Genomic DNA, 15785 nt, shown 5'->3' with positions numbered 1-15785 from the left:
TCCTCTCTACACATTCATAGTTCTTAGGATTTTGATATTATTGCTTTTTGGATTGGGATATTGAGAAGAGTTATTACCTCCGTCAGAACTTCATCATTCTAGTTTGTTTCCTTACTTGTCTCTTGCTCTTCCATATCCTTTATTTATTCAGAATTATTATTGGATTATTTTTAGAATTTATTAATACAAGAACTACTTTTATTTTTAATTGATCTTTTTTATTATTATTTATCATGTCTTTCTTTATTTCCCTTTCTTATGTTGTGAAGTTTACATTCATAATAAGCGAGTAGTTCCATAACTTGATTGGGAGTTGATTGAAAGGTGGACCTTGAGTTGGAATGCTCAAGAGAAAAATTGTAATTGGGTTTATTGTTGGATTGTCCTCTAGTCACTAACACTAATCCTTTCCAAGGGGGAGGATTGGAACTTGTGAATAGAAATAGCTTTCCAACTTGCTTGACTTTCCTCTACTTAGTAAGAGATAACTAAGCAGAACAACATTCAATTATCAATTAATCTTGAGAGTACTCCAACAAGATTAGGGCTTCCAACTAATCTACTCCCAGTCAAGGTTTTTATTAAAATTACATAATTTCTCTGATTTAATTTCCTATTTATCAACTCAAACCATTTTAGAAAACATCTGATTAATAAAATAGCACACCTTTCTGCAACTCGTTGGGAGACGACCTGGGATTTATACTCCCCGTATTTTAATTCTAATTTTAGTGACAACCCTTCTAAATTGATAAGTGGATTTCTGGTTGGTTAAGAACTGTACTTGCAACCTATCTCTTATAACAATTTCTTAACTCGCCAATTTCCGCCACGTCAATTTTGGCGCCGTTGCCGGGGAGTTGCAATAGAGTGCTAAGTTATTGATTGGATTTTATTTATTTGCATTTTATTCTATTTTGCTACTATGAGCTGCATGTTTCTTTCGTTAAATGACGTGTTCACTTCCTGATCCAAGCTTGCCAGTATTTGATCCTGAGATTGAAAGAACTATCTCCCGAATAAGGCAAGCTCGGCGTTGGTTAGTCCTCTCTGAGGGCGAATCTGAAACGTCACTTGAGGAAGAAACAAGCTCCCTTTCTGCTGATTCGGTTGATTTTCCTGCAGGTGACATGGCAGCACCTAGGAGAATTACTATCCAGGAGGCTGGAGCCCCTGATTTTACAATGCAACCGTTTCAAGCGCATCACCAAACAGTGGCTATGGATTTTGAAATAAAGACCGCACTGCTCAACTTGATGCCTAAGTTTCATGGCTTACCTGCTCAAGAGCCTATCAAGCACCTTAGAGATTTCCAAGCAGCCTGTTCTACTGTCAGGTGAGATGGTGCAGATGAAACTTCAATTTTGTTAAAAGCTTTCCCATTCTCTCTTGAGGGAAAGGCGAGAGAGTGGTACTACACTCAACCCGCAGTAACTGTTTCTGACTGGGATACGCTTAGAAGAGAATTTTTGGAAAAATTATTTCCAGCTGAAGTTACTGATAAACTGAGGAAAGACATTTCCAGGATTGTTCAGGACGAATCCGAGACTCTGTATGAATATTGGGAGCGCTTCAACAATCTTCTGGAAGCATGCCTCCACCATATGATTGACAAGATAGTGTTGCTCGGCTACGTCACGCAGGGCATGAGGCCCCAAGATAAGACCACATTAGAAAGTGCTAGCAATGGGTCTATGAAAAAGTACAAGACCACTAATGAGGCATGGCAATTGATCAGCGACTTAGCTGAGTCTACAAGGAATCACAAGCAGAAACAAGGCCGGTCAAAGGCTGTTGCAGAGGTATCTTCTAGCAAAGAAACTACTGCTCTGGCTCAGAGTATATGTGAAATGACCAACTTACTGAAGCAGATGCAGTTGAGTCAACAACAAGCACAGCAAAGCCAACAGCTAGTCCCACAGAGAGTGTGTGGGATCTGTGCTGATTACAGCCGTTATACTGATGAATGTCCGCAGCTCTAACAGGAAGACAACACTGTGGCAGCCACTCATAACTTCTATGACCGCCCCAACCAAGGGTACAATCAAGGTGGCAGTTACAACCATGGATGGCAGGACAGTTCTAACCAATGTTAGAGAGATAATTCTAACCAGAATTGGAGGGACAATAATAACAGAGGAGGCAGAGACAATCAAGGATATCAGAGGTGGAATAATAGCAACAACAGGCAGCAGAACCAGAACCAGCCTTACAGAGCACCTCACCTGAGGCAGTCCCAAAGACCACAACACAACTAGCAACAAGTTCTGCAGATCACTCAATCTAATTCCTCTCCGAGTGACGATGCTCTTCAATCCATTGCACAAGGACAAAGAAACATGGAAAGTTCACTTAATGGCCTAGCATCCGCTATACAAGCTCTCATCTCTCAGCTGGTACCACCCAATACTTCAAACACTCAACAGGCAAGCTCCAGTGGAATTCCTTCTCAACCCTTATCCAATCCAAAGGGTGGCATCAATGCCATCACCCTAAGGTCCAAAACCACATTGCAAGAGAGAAATCAGGAGGAGCCAAGCCCACCAGAACACGCCTCAGCTGAAGAGGTAGTGGAAATAGAAGATGTTGAGGAGGAAGAGGACACACAGGACATGGCTGAAGAAGAAGAAGCTCAATCACAGGAAGAAACACCAAAGGGCACAGCCACTGCAGAAAACACCATTCCTATTCCATTTCCACAACTTGCAAGGAAGCCCAGGAAGCAGTTGGAACCTGATCCCAAAATGGTAGAAATATTCAAAAAGGTTGAGGTAACTGTTCCCCTTTTTGATGTTATTCAGCAGGTACCTAAATACGAAAAGTTTCTAAAAGATTTATGTATACATAAAGACAAAATTAATAAATTAGAAACTATTCCTTTAGGTAGTTCTATATCTGCTTTAATGGGAGGTATACCTAAAAAGTGTAGTGATCCAGGTCCATGTATGGTTAATTGTACTATTGGTGGTTGATAAACCCATATTTCATGAGTTATTTTGTGCTTAGTTTGAGTGATTTATTCAATCCTTCACCCACTTATTCATATTAATTGCATGGTTTTACTTTCCCTTCCTTATTATGTGATGTATGTGAAAAACATGTTTCCTAAGCTTTAATATTAATTATTTTAATTACCTTTATTTCCATTCGATGCCGTGATTAGTGTGTTGAGTAGTTTCAGATTTTCCAAGGCAGAATGACTTAAAGGATGGAAAAGGAAACATACAAAAATGGAAGGAAAGCACAAAACGGAGCTTCTGAAGAAACTGGCATCCATGTGATCGCATGGACGAAGCGATCGCGTGCCAAGCGCGAATCAGCAGCAACGCGGCCGCATGACTGACGCGACGGCGCGTCTTAAGCAGAACACACATGACGCGGTCGCATGACTGACGCGACCGTGTGGCAAGAAAATGCTCCGGATGATGCGATCGCGTGACCCACGCGGACGCGTGATAGAGGCCACGCACCAGAAATTGCAGAAAACACTCATAGCGAATTCTGAAGCACTTTTTGGCCCAAATCCAAGTCCAAAAGGCATAGACCAGAGGTTATGAAGTGGGGGAATGCATCCATTCAGGGAGAGCTCGCATTTTTATTACTTTCCATGATTTAGATTTAGTTTTGAGAGGGAGATTCTCTCCCTTCTCTCTTAGGATTAGAATTAGGATTAGGATTTAGGACTTCTCTTAGTTTTTAAGAGTGACTCTCGATCCAGGTTTAATATTTACTTTAATTTATGTTTCTATGCCACTTTTATTTTAATGCTTTTATTCATACCTATAAATGTTGCCAACTTGACTTATGAACCCTTTCCATGTTATGATTTGAATTAATGATTATTTGAGGTATTTCAGTTATTGATTGCTTTCTCTTTAATTTGTGTTACCATTGCTTTCCATCTGAGGATACTTTTATTCCAGCAATTTTTACTTTTTCCCCTTTTGGTCTTGGTTAAGAAATCAGTAACTCAACATTATCAAACTCAACATAACTGATAATCGTTATCTTGCTAATTGAACTGAACTTCAATAATCCCAACTTTTTCTTAGGAAAATAAATAGGATTCGAAGGTCAAACTAATTAGTCCCTTGACTTTCCTTTACTTTAGTAAAGGTTAAATAAGTGGAATTTAGATTCAACTTTCATTATTGTTGAGGAAGATAACCAAGTTGGACTTCTAATTTCTCTTACCTTGCCAAAAGTTGCTTTACAGTGTTTATTTATTTCAATTGCCATCTACTTTACTTGTCATTTAAATCACTTGCTTCTCACCTTCTAAACCCTGATTACAACCTTTATAGCCAGTAATAAGAACATACTTCCTTGCATTTCCTTGAGAAGACGACCCGAGGTTTGAATACTCGGTTAACAATTTTTAAAAGGGTTTGTTACTTGTGACACCCAAAATGTTTGTATGAAAGGACTTTTGATGGTTTAGAAACTATACTTGCAACGAGGATTTATCCGCAAATTTCTAGACCATGCAAAAGTTCTCTCATAAAAAATGGCGCCGTTTCCGGGGAACTGCTAACGTGTGCCTTATTATTGGTTATTGTAAATATTTTTCTTTTGCTTGTTTCTCTATTTTTGTTTTTCCTTTTTATCTTTATTTGCTACCATGAACTCTCACCCCTCTCGCTTTGAGTTTGGTTCTAACTTTGTTGAAGGAAATAGAAGTTATAGCAGGAATATGTATCAAGGTCAGACCAATCAAGGATGGATGGAGCCAAGAGGATCTAATCAACCCTTTAGGCAGCAACACCCTCCGAGATATCCTGGACAAAGACCATTCTACCATGCATACCCAGCTGAAAGATATGGTGGACAATCTTGTAACTACCAACAAGCCCCACCCCGTGCATATAAACCATCCTTTCAACATAACCTCGAACCACCACACTCACAAGCTTCTCTTCACCATTCGCCACCATATGATCCTTCCTTACCCCAGTACCGATCCAATCACTCCCAGTCACCACCACTTTCTTTTGTATCATGTCCAAGTCCGACAACCTGAGAAGCAGAGGTTCGCCTAAGGAAAACAGTAAATAAATTTCAAACAACCATTCGACAACTGGAGCAAGTAGTAATTCAATGGGTTTCTAGGCACTCAAATACACAAGGATTAGCCACAGCCCCATGTGAACAATCTAACGAAGAGCGTAACATAAAGGAGATACCAGAAACTCCAGTGGACAAGACAGAGAATAAATTCGTACTAGAACAAGTAGGAGAAGCTATCATTGTTCAAGAAGAAGTGTTGGTTGAAGATCTAGGAGATGCTGAATCTCCATGGGAATCCAGAACTGAGGAGAACTCCGTCAAGGACGCTACAGTTGATGCTAAGGAGGATATTGTACAATCTCCAAGGCAAGTTGTTTATGAAGAATCAGACGGAGTGATCCAGGACACAAATTCCCTTGATGATGATAGTCACAAGTCAAATTCTCTTAGTAATGAACTTGCATCCGCAAGTGAATTCTCTGAGATCGAAGAATCTTCCCCAAGTGAATATGAAGACGATGCGGAGGTAGATTTTTCTCAACCTCCAATCTATGACTCAAGTGATGAGGAAGACATAGAAGACTTTGACCAGGACACAGATACAATTGTAGAACCTTGCAAGGAAGTGGAGGAATTCACAGAAGAGCACAAGGGAGTAGAACTTACAGAACCACCAGAAATACCTATCCCAAGGCCATTACCACCTAATACAAGCTTCAAGTGGGTACAATCCTTAACCTTTAACTTTGCTTATTCACTTGAATATGGTTTGCTTGAAACAGATGGCCGGCTTAGAGCTCTTTGCGGCTTTAAGGGTAAAAGGGAAATGGCTCGTACCCAGAGCTGGTGCACAAGGTTCAATAAGGTTCCACGCTTCACCTCGAAGTACACAGATTGGTATCATGCTCAATTGCATGGATCACGGAGAACGTTTGGTCACCATGGTGAGATTCTACTCTTTAAACTGCCCAGATGGAAACATGTAGATCAAGACGGAGGCGGATTTAATAGCAAAGCTTGGGATCCTGGAATCTATTCTGACATTCGTCACCCCGGGAGCCTGAAAATTTGTCTGAAGCTGCTCAAAAGGCATTGAAGGATGTTGAAGAAGGAGCCTGGAGAAGATCAAAGAGAAACCAACGTTGGTGGCCAAGTTGGACCACCAACGTTGCCTCAAATGTTAGAAGATAGGCAGAGCAATTCTCTACATGGATTGCTGGTGCTCACGTTTGAAAGAACGTTGGTAAGCCAATGTTACCTCCAACGTGGTGATAAAATGATCAATTCTGGAGCTAAATGATGTTTAAGCGACGCGTATGCGTCTATGACGCGTACGCATGAAAGAGCAAAATTTCTATATCCACACACAAGCATGAGTCACGCGCACGCGTGGGTCACGCGTACGCGTCACCAAACGAACGTTGGAGGTCCAACGTTGCCTCAAACGTTTGCCTCCAACATCCGCGATGAGAAGCCCAGAATTTGGAAATGAAAAACTTGCATCGACGCGCACGCGTCAGTGACGCATACGCGTGGATGGGAAAAATGGCAATGCACGCGCATGTGTGGATTGACCATCGTTGGAGGAACGTTGCCAGTCCAACGCTGGGGCCAACGCTCCTCTACATGTTTTGAAAATTAGAAAAGGGATTTTTGCATCCACGCGCATGCGTGCAGCACGCGCACGCTTGGATGAGCATTTTTACCGCATGGGCGCAGACGCGCCAGGAACACGTACGCGTGGGTAGCAGAACGTTGGCCCTCCAACATTGAGTCAAACACTAATGACAGTAGAATTATTTGGTTTTTTAGGATAGCGTTTGAGTCAACGTTGGCCATCAAACATTGATTCCAACTTGAAGCACCAGAACTAGAAATTCAAACAGATCTTTTCTCAACAGCAAGGGAAACCAATTTGAGCCATTTCAACCTAATTCCATCTAGGCCAAAAGCCCAATTTAGAGATTGAAGAACAATGGAAGAAAGTGTATAAATAGTTTAGAATTTAAGTTAGAGGGGGGACCTTTTTGGCTTTCAGTTCATTTTAATTTCCAGAATGTATCTTTCAATTCCATTTTCCATTTTGGGAGCTATGAACAACTAAACCCCTTTCATTGGGTTAGGGAGCTCTATGTAAATTCAATGGATCAATACTAGTTTTCATTCTTCTTCTTCTTTCTTTTCTCTTGATTTTACTAGAAAGCTTTCGTTCTTCATCCAATTGGATAGTTATCTTGGGAAAGAAGCTATTCATAGTTAGATCTCCTCGAAACCTTGGAAGAGGAATGAGGAGATCGTGCTAGAATTGCTTTTTCACATTGGATTAGATTGGGGTTTGGATGGATATAGTGACATATAATCCTACCAATATTTTGATCTATGAATTTGTGTGTTATAATCAGTGACCAAATTTTATCTCTTCCCATGAGCACTTAAATCAAGAAATTGGGCAATTGTTCATTCTTAGATAGGTTAGATTGCCAAGGAATTGGGATCTAATCACCTAAGATTGCCAATGAGATCAATGAATGCATTGATTGAGGAAGAGATGAAAATGAACTTGATCCGGAGAATTATCACATCTCCTGACCCCAATGAGCTTCCCCATCTCTGATCTACCCATTCTTTTATATTCTACTTCCTTAATTTCATGCTTAATCCCCATTCCCATTTAATTCCTTGCAATTTAAGTTTTTGTCATTTAATTTCATGCAATTCAACTTCCGTCATTTAATTCTAGCAATTTAATTTTCCCGCCAAATTTACATTCTGCAATCTCAACTCAATTGCGATTTAGCTCAACTAGAACAATTCTCCAATTAACGTTGATCAACCAACCAATCCCTGTGGGATTCGACCTTACTCTATAGTGAGTTTTTACTTGACGACAATCCGGTACACTTGCCGAAAGGAATTTTTTGAGAGACAGTTTTCGAGAGAATCAAGTTTATGGCGCCGTTGTCGGGGATTGGTCTTGTATTGACAATTACTAAATTCGACGACAACTAGATTGAGCACTTGTATTTTCTTTTGATTAATTGAATTTTAATTTCAGTTGTTCATTTTTGTTCTCTGTAATTTTTAGTTGTTTCCCTTTAATTTTACCTTACTTCTTTACATTCCAGTAAAACTAACCCACTAACTTATTAACTGTTTGATTATTTGCCTCAATTGATTTAACCGCACTTTTTCATTAATTGTGAATCCTTCACTTGCTGGTTACTACTTGTTGTGCTACTTGTATGACAAGTAGAAGAGAGGATTCAACTCCTTTGATAGTGAACCGGAAAGAACCTTCCTGAGACTAAGAAGGGAAGCAAGAGGAAAGAGGGCTGTTGGTGCAGAAGAAGAGAAAGAAGATTTGGATATAAGCATGGAGGATGATATGGAAACATTCATGAAGGAGAGGTGAACAATCATGCCAGAAGAGGTGCAGCCAACCCTGCTGGACAAGAGAGGAGAGTTCTGGGTTCCTACATCAATCCAAACCCAGGAAACTGTTGTAGAAGCATTCAAAAGCCAACTATCCATGCTAATACTTTCGAATTGAAGCCTCAGCTCATAACTCTTGTGCAAAACAACTGTTCTTTTGGAGGGAGTGCCCAAGAGGATCCTAATGAGCATCTCACTAAATTCCAAAGGATATGTGACACAGTTAAATATAATGGTGTTCATCCTGACACCTATAGATTGCTACTCTTTCCATTTTCTTTGAGGGACAAAGCATTAAAATGGCTAGAATCATTCTGATAAACCACTATTATATGGTTTATATTGTGTTTAATTGTGTGGTTTTATCATGATCTTTACCCACTTATTCATTAAATAAGCATATGATGAGCGGATAATTTGTACACTTTTTGGCATTGTTTTTAGTATGTTTTTAGTAGGATCTAGTTACTTTTAGGGATGTTTTCATTAGTTTTTATGTTAAATTCACATTTCTGGACTTTACTATGAGTTTGTATGTTTTTCTGTGATTTCAGGTATTTTCTGGCTGAAATTGAGGGATTTGAGCAAAAATCAGATTCAGAGGTTGAAGAAAGACTGCTGATGCTGTTGGATTCTGACCTCCCTGCACTCAAAGTATATTTTCTGGAGCTACAGAACTCAAAATGGCGCGCTTCTAATTGCGTTGGACAGTAGACATCCAGGGCTTTCCAGCAATGTATAATAGTCCATACTTTGGCCGCGTTTAGACAACGTAAAAGGGCATTGAACGTCAGTTCTACGCTGCTGTCTGGAGTTAAACGCCAGAAACAAGTCACAAACCAGAGTTGAACGCCAGAAATAGGTTACAACCTGGCGTTCAACTCCAGAAAGAGCCTCTGCACGTGTAACATTCAAGCTCAGCCCAAGCACACACCAAGTGGGCCCCAGAAGTGGATTTATGCATCAATTACTTACTTCTGTAAACCCTAGTAGCTAGTTTATTATAAATAGGACTTTTTACTATTGTATTAGACATCTTAGGAATCTTTGAACATCTTTTGATCTACTGATCACGTTTGGGGGATGGCCATTCGGCCATGCCTAGACCTTCTTCACTTATGTATTTTCAACGGTAGAGTTTCTACACTCCATAGATTAAGGTGTGGAGCTCTGCTGTTCCTCAAAGATTAATGCAAAGTACTACTGTTTTTCTATTCAATTCAACTTGTTCCGCTTCTAAGATATTCATTCGCACTTCAACCTGAATGTGATGAACGTGACAATCATCATCATTCCTTATGAACGCGTGCCTGACAACCACTTCCGTTCTACCTTAGATTGAATGAGTATCTCTTAGATCTCTTAATCAGAATCTTCGTGGTGTAAGCTAGAATGATGGCGGCATTCAAGAGAATCTGGAAAGTCTAAACCTTGTCTGTGGTATTCCGAGTAGGATTCAATGATTGAATGACTGTGACGAGCTTCAAACTCGCGATTGCTGGGCGTAGTGACAGACGCAAAAGGAGGGTGAATCATATTCCAGCATGATCGGGAACCTCAGATGATTAGTCGTGCCGTGACAGGGCATCTTGGACCATTTTCACAAGAGGAGGAGATGTAGCCACTGACAACGGTGATGCCCTTGCATAAAGCCAGCCATAGAAAGGAGTAAGACTGATTGGATGAAGACAGCAGGAAAGCGGAGGTTCAGAGGAACGATTGCATCTCTATACGCTTATCTGAAATTCTCACCAATGATTTACATAAGTATTTCTATCCTTCTTTTATTACTACATTTCGAAAACTACATAACTATTTTATATCCGCCTGACTGAGATTTACAAGGAGACCATAGCTTGCTTCATACCAACAATCTCCGTGGGATTCGACCCTTACTCACGTAAGGTATTACTTGGACGACCCAGTGCACTTGCTGGTTAGTTATGCGAAGTTGTGAAGATATGTTTAGACCATGGTTCTGTGCATCCGTTTTTGGTGCCATCGCCAGGGAATCAATTTCGAACAATAATTCACAACCTGAGTAACAATTTCGCATACCAGCATGCATTTGTAATTCCTTCCTAAAGATGCTTTATGATTGAGAACTTGCTTCCTAGAGACTTTTAATTATGTATTTTAATTCTCCTTTATTCCATTTGATGCCGTGATCTGTTTGATAAGTGTCTCAGGCTTTATAGGGCATGAATGAGTTGGAGATTGGAAAGAAAACTTGCAAAAATGGAAGGAACACAAGAAATTGAGAAGATGACCAGCGAGAAGTGACGCGGCCGCATGGCTCACACAACTGCGCAGATTGGAATAGCACAAGTGACGCGGAGGCGTGGACGATGCGCCCGCGTTGCAAGCAAAACACCGAATGACGCGTCCGCATGAATGACGCGATCGCGTGACGTGCGCGATCTGCATAATCTGTAGAATTTGCTGGGGGCGATTTTGGGCCCAACTTTGACCCAGTTCTCGGCCCGAAAAAGCAGACTAGAGCCAGAGAACATGCAGAAACCAAAAACAACATTCATTCTACACAATTTTTAGTTTTAGATATAGTTTTACTCCTCCTCTAGGTTTTTCTCTCTACACATTCATAATTCTTAGGATTTTATTTTCTATTGCTCTTTGCATTGGGATATTGAGAAGAGTTATTACTTCATCAAGACTTCGTCATTCTAGTTCGTTTTCTTTACTTGGCTTTACTCTTCCATGTCCTTTAATTTACTCAATTTTACTATTGGATTATTTTAGAATTCATTAATACAAGAGTTACTTTTATTTTTAATTGATTCCTTTGAGTTTTATTTATCATGTGTTTCTTTAATTCCCTTTCCTATGTTATGAGTTCTACATTAACAATGAGCGAGTAGTTTCCTAACTTGATGGGGGTTGATTGAAAGGAACCCTTGAGTTGGGATGCTTAAAAGAAAAATTGTAATTGGGTTTACCGTTGGAATGTTCTCTAGTCACTGACACTAATCCTTTTCAATTAAGCGGATTGGAACTTGTGAATAGAAATAGCATTCCAACTTGTTTGACTTTCCCTTACCTAGTAAGGGATAACTAAACAGAACAACCTTCAATTATCAATTAATCTTGAGAGTACTGCAATAAGAATAGGGCTTCCAACTAATCTACTCCCAGCCAAGGCTTTTATTTAAATTACTTAATTTCTCCAATTTAATTTCCTGTTTATTCAACTCAAACTCTTTTTGAAACATCCGATTAATAAAATAGCACACTTTTCTGCAACTCGTTGGGAGACGACCTGGGATTCATACTCCGAGAATTTTAATTTTAATTTTTGTGACAACCCTTCTAAATTGATAAGTGGATTTCTGGTTTGTTAAGAACTATACTTGCAACGCATATCTTATAACAATTCTTAATTCGCAAATTTTCGCCACGTCAATTTTTGGCGCCGTTGCCGGGGAGTTGCAATAGAGTGCTAAAATTATTAATTGGAATTTATTTATTTGCATTTTATTTTATCTTACTACTATGAGCTGCTTGTTTCTTTCGTTATATGACGCGTTCACTTCCTGATCCAAGCTTGCCCGCATTCGATCCTGAGATTGAAAGAACTATTTCACGAATAAGGCAAGCTCGGTGTTGGTTAGTCCTCTCCGAGGGCGGATCTGAAACGTCATTTAAGGAAGAAACCAGCCCCCGTTCTACTGATTCGGTTGATTTACGTGTAGGTGACATGGCAAAACCTAGGAAAGTTACTATCCAGGAGGCTGGAGCCCCTGATTTTACAATGCAACCGTTTCAACTGCATCATCCAGCGGTGGCTACAGACTTTGAAATGAAGACCGCACTGCTTAATTTGATGCCCAAGTTTCATGGCTTACCTGCTCAAGAGCCTATCAAGCACTTGAGAGATTTTCAAGCAGCCTGTTCTACTGTCAGGCGTGATGGTGCAGATGAAACTTCAATTTTGTTGAAGGCTTTCCCGTTTTCTCTTGAGGGAAAGGCAAGAGAGTGGTACTACACTCAACCCGCTGCAACTGTATCCAACTGGGATACACTTAGAAGAGAATTCTTAGAAAAATTCTTTCCAGCTGAAGTTACTGATAAACTAAGGAAAGATCTTTCCATGATTGTTCAGGACGAATCTGAGACTCTCTATGAATACTGGGAGCGCTTCAATAATCTTCTGGAAGTATGCCCCCACCATATGATTGACAAGATAGTGTTACTCGGTTACGTCACACAGGGCATGAGGCCCTAAGATAAGACCACATTGGAAAGTGCTAGCAATGGGTCTATAAAAAAGTACAAGACCACTGATGAGGCATGGCAATTGATCAGCAACTTAGCTGAATCCACTCGGAATCACAGGCAGAAACAAGGCCGTTCAAAATCTGTTGCAGAAGTATCCTCTAGCAGAGAGACTGCTGCTCTAACTCAGAGTATTTGTGAAATGACCAACTTGCTGAAGCAGATGCAATTGAATCAACAACAAGTTCAGCAAGATCAACCTTCTCCACCACAGCAAAGCCAACAGTTAGTCCCATAGAGAGTTTGCGGAATCTGTGCTGATTATAGCCATTATACTGATGAATGTCCACAGCTCCAACAGGAAGACAACACCGTGGCAGCCACTCATAACTTCTATGACCGCCCCATCCAAGGGTACAATAAAGGTGGCAATTCTAGCCATGGATGGCAGGATAATTCTAACCAGAATTCGAGGGATAACAACAACAGAGGAGGCAGAGACAATTAGGGAAATCAGAGGTGGAATAATAATAACAACAGGCAGCACAACCAGAACCAGCCCTACAGAGCACCTCACCTAAGGCAATCCCAAGGACCACAGAATACCCAACAGCAGACCTCTCAAATTACTTATCCTTCCTCATCTTCTAATGATGACTTACTACAATCTATTGATCGGAGATAACAGACCATGGAAAATAACCTTTATGCTACACTAAATGGTCTGAACTCTACTTTGCAAGCTCTTGTCTCACAGATTAGATCAATGAATAACTCCAATAACCAGCCTTTGAGCTCCAGTGGAATTCCCTCTCAACCATTACCCAATCCAAAGGGTGGCATTAATGCCATCACTCTAAGGTCTGGAACCACACTACAGGAGAAGAATCAGGAGGAGCCAAGCTCACCAGAAAATGCCTCTGCTGAAGAGGTAGTGGAAATAGAAGATGTTGAAGAGGAAGAGGACATACAGGACATAGCTGAAAAAGAAGAAGTCCAACCATAGGAGGAAGCACCACAGGGCGCAGATACTGCAGAAGACACCACTCCCATTCCATTTCCACAACTTGCAAGGAAGCCCAGGAAGCAGCTGGAACCTGATCCCAAAATGGTAGAGATATTCAAAAAGGTTGAGGTAACTGTTCCTCTTTTTGATGTTATTCAACAGGTACCTAAATATGCAAAGTTTTTAAAAGATTTATGTATACATAAAGACAAAATTAATGAATTAGAAACTATTCCTTTAGGTAGTTCCATATCTGCTTTAATGGGAGGTTTACCTGAAAAGTGTAGTAACCCAGGTCCATGTATGGTTAATTGTACTATTGGTGGTGTCGTATTTTCTGACTGCATGTGTGATTTAGGAGCATGTGTGAGTATAATGCCTTTGTCTATATATGATATTTTGAGGCTCCCTCCCTTAAAAAGGTCGGCAGCTCATTTTGTGTTAGCAGATAAAAGCATTATTACAGTGGCTGGAGTTGTTGAAGATGTATTAGTGGACATTAAGGGGCTCACATTTTCCATTGATTTTTATATCTTGGAGATGCCCCAAAATGACTCAGAGAAGCCGTCATCAATCCTACTCGGAAGACCATTCCTGAAGACCTCGAAGTTCAAATTAGATGCTTTTTCAGGAACATACTCTTTTGAAATAGATGGCCGAGTATTAATCTTCAATCTGAATGGAGTTGTGAAGCATCCTCCGGAGGATCATTCTATCCTCCAGTGTGACATTATAGATGAAACCATGGCTGAAGTTCACCAGGAGGAATTTGAAGAGAAGTACATAGGACAAGGTCCAAGTGTGGGGACATTCTCAGAGGACAATGACAGAGCTTTACCATTGTTACCAGCTCCAGACAACCCAGAGACTGACCATGATCAGAAGTTAGAATTGAAACCTGGTGCACGAAATTGTGATCTCAGGAAACGGTGCTAGAAACTCTGTACGCACATCTTAGTAAATCATTTTTCATTCACAACTTCGATACAACTAACCAGCAAGTGCACTGGGTCCTCCAAGTAATAAACCTTACGTGAGTAAGGGTCGATCCCACGGAGATTGTTGGTATGAAGCAAGCTATGGTCACCTTGTAAATCTCAGTCAGGCGGATATCAAAAGCTTATGGAGTTTTCGAAATTAAATAATAAGTAAACATAAAATAAGGATAGAAACACTTATGTATATCATTGGTGAGAATTTCAGATAAGTGTATAGAGATGCTTTCGTTCTTCTGAACCTTTGCTTTTCTGCTGTCTTCATCCAATCATTCCTACTTCTTTCCATGGAAAGCTTTATGTAAGGGCATTACCGTTGTCAATGGCTACATCCCATCCTCTTGTGAAAAAGGTCCAAATGCTCTGTCACGGTACGGCTAATCATCTGAGGTTCTCGATCATACTGGAATAGGATTCACCCTCCTTTTGCGTCTGTCACTACGCCCAGCACTCGCGAGTTTGAAGTTCGTCACAGCCATCCCTTCCCAGATCCTACTCGGAATACCACAGACAAGGTTTAGACTTTCCATATCTCAGGAATGGCCATCCATGGGTTCTAACTTATACCACGAAGATAATTAATAACTCGGACTCGGTCCCCTGTATTAGATATCCAAGAGATATCCATCCAATCGAAGGTAGAATAGAAGTGGTTGTCAGGCACGCGTTCATATGGAATGATGATGATTGTCACGTTCATCACATTCAGGTTGAAGTGTGAATGAATATCTTAGAAGCGGAATAAGTTGAATTGAATAGAAAACAGTAGTACTTTGCATTAATTCATGAGGAACAGCAGAGCTCCACACCTTAATCTATGGAGTGCAGAAACTCTACCGTTGAAAATACATAAGTGAATAGAGGGTAAGCATGGCCGAGTGGCCAGCCCCCAAAACGTGATCAAAGATGATCCGAAGATCATAAGATGTCTAATACAATAGTAAAAAGTCCTATTTATAATAAACTAGCTACTAGGGTTTACAGAAGTAAGTAATTGATGCATAAATCCACTTCTGGGGCCCTCTTAGTGTGTGCTTGGGCTGAGCTTGAATGTTAAATGTGTAGAGGTAAATCTTGGAGTTGAACGCCAGTTTATAACGTATTTCTGGCGT

The 15785-nt window shown here is 40.4% G+C and overlaps 1 non-coding gene across 1 annotated transcript; it reads right to left on the bottom strand.

Annotated features, from left to right (window-relative positions):
* Positions 1 to 12526: 12526 nt before the first annotated feature.
* On the bottom strand, positions 12527 to 12634 carry LOC112725315 (small nucleolar RNA R71). Its single transcript, XR_003164431.1, has one exon. It is a non-coding gene; the product is annotated as a small nucleolar RNA R71 (small nucleolar RNA).
* Positions 12635 to 15785: the final 3151 nt, after the last annotated feature.

Source organism: Arachis hypogaea, chromosome 11 (assembly GCF_003086295.3).
Source record: "Arachis hypogaea cultivar Tifrunner chromosome 11, arahy.Tifrunner.gnm2.J5K5, whole genome shotgun sequence".
NCBI classification, from domain to species: domain Eukaryota; kingdom Viridiplantae; phylum Streptophyta; class Magnoliopsida; order Fabales; family Fabaceae; genus Arachis; species Arachis hypogaea.
Note: the sequence above shows the minus strand (reverse complement) of the source record. Positions and strands in the feature narration are given on the sequence as shown.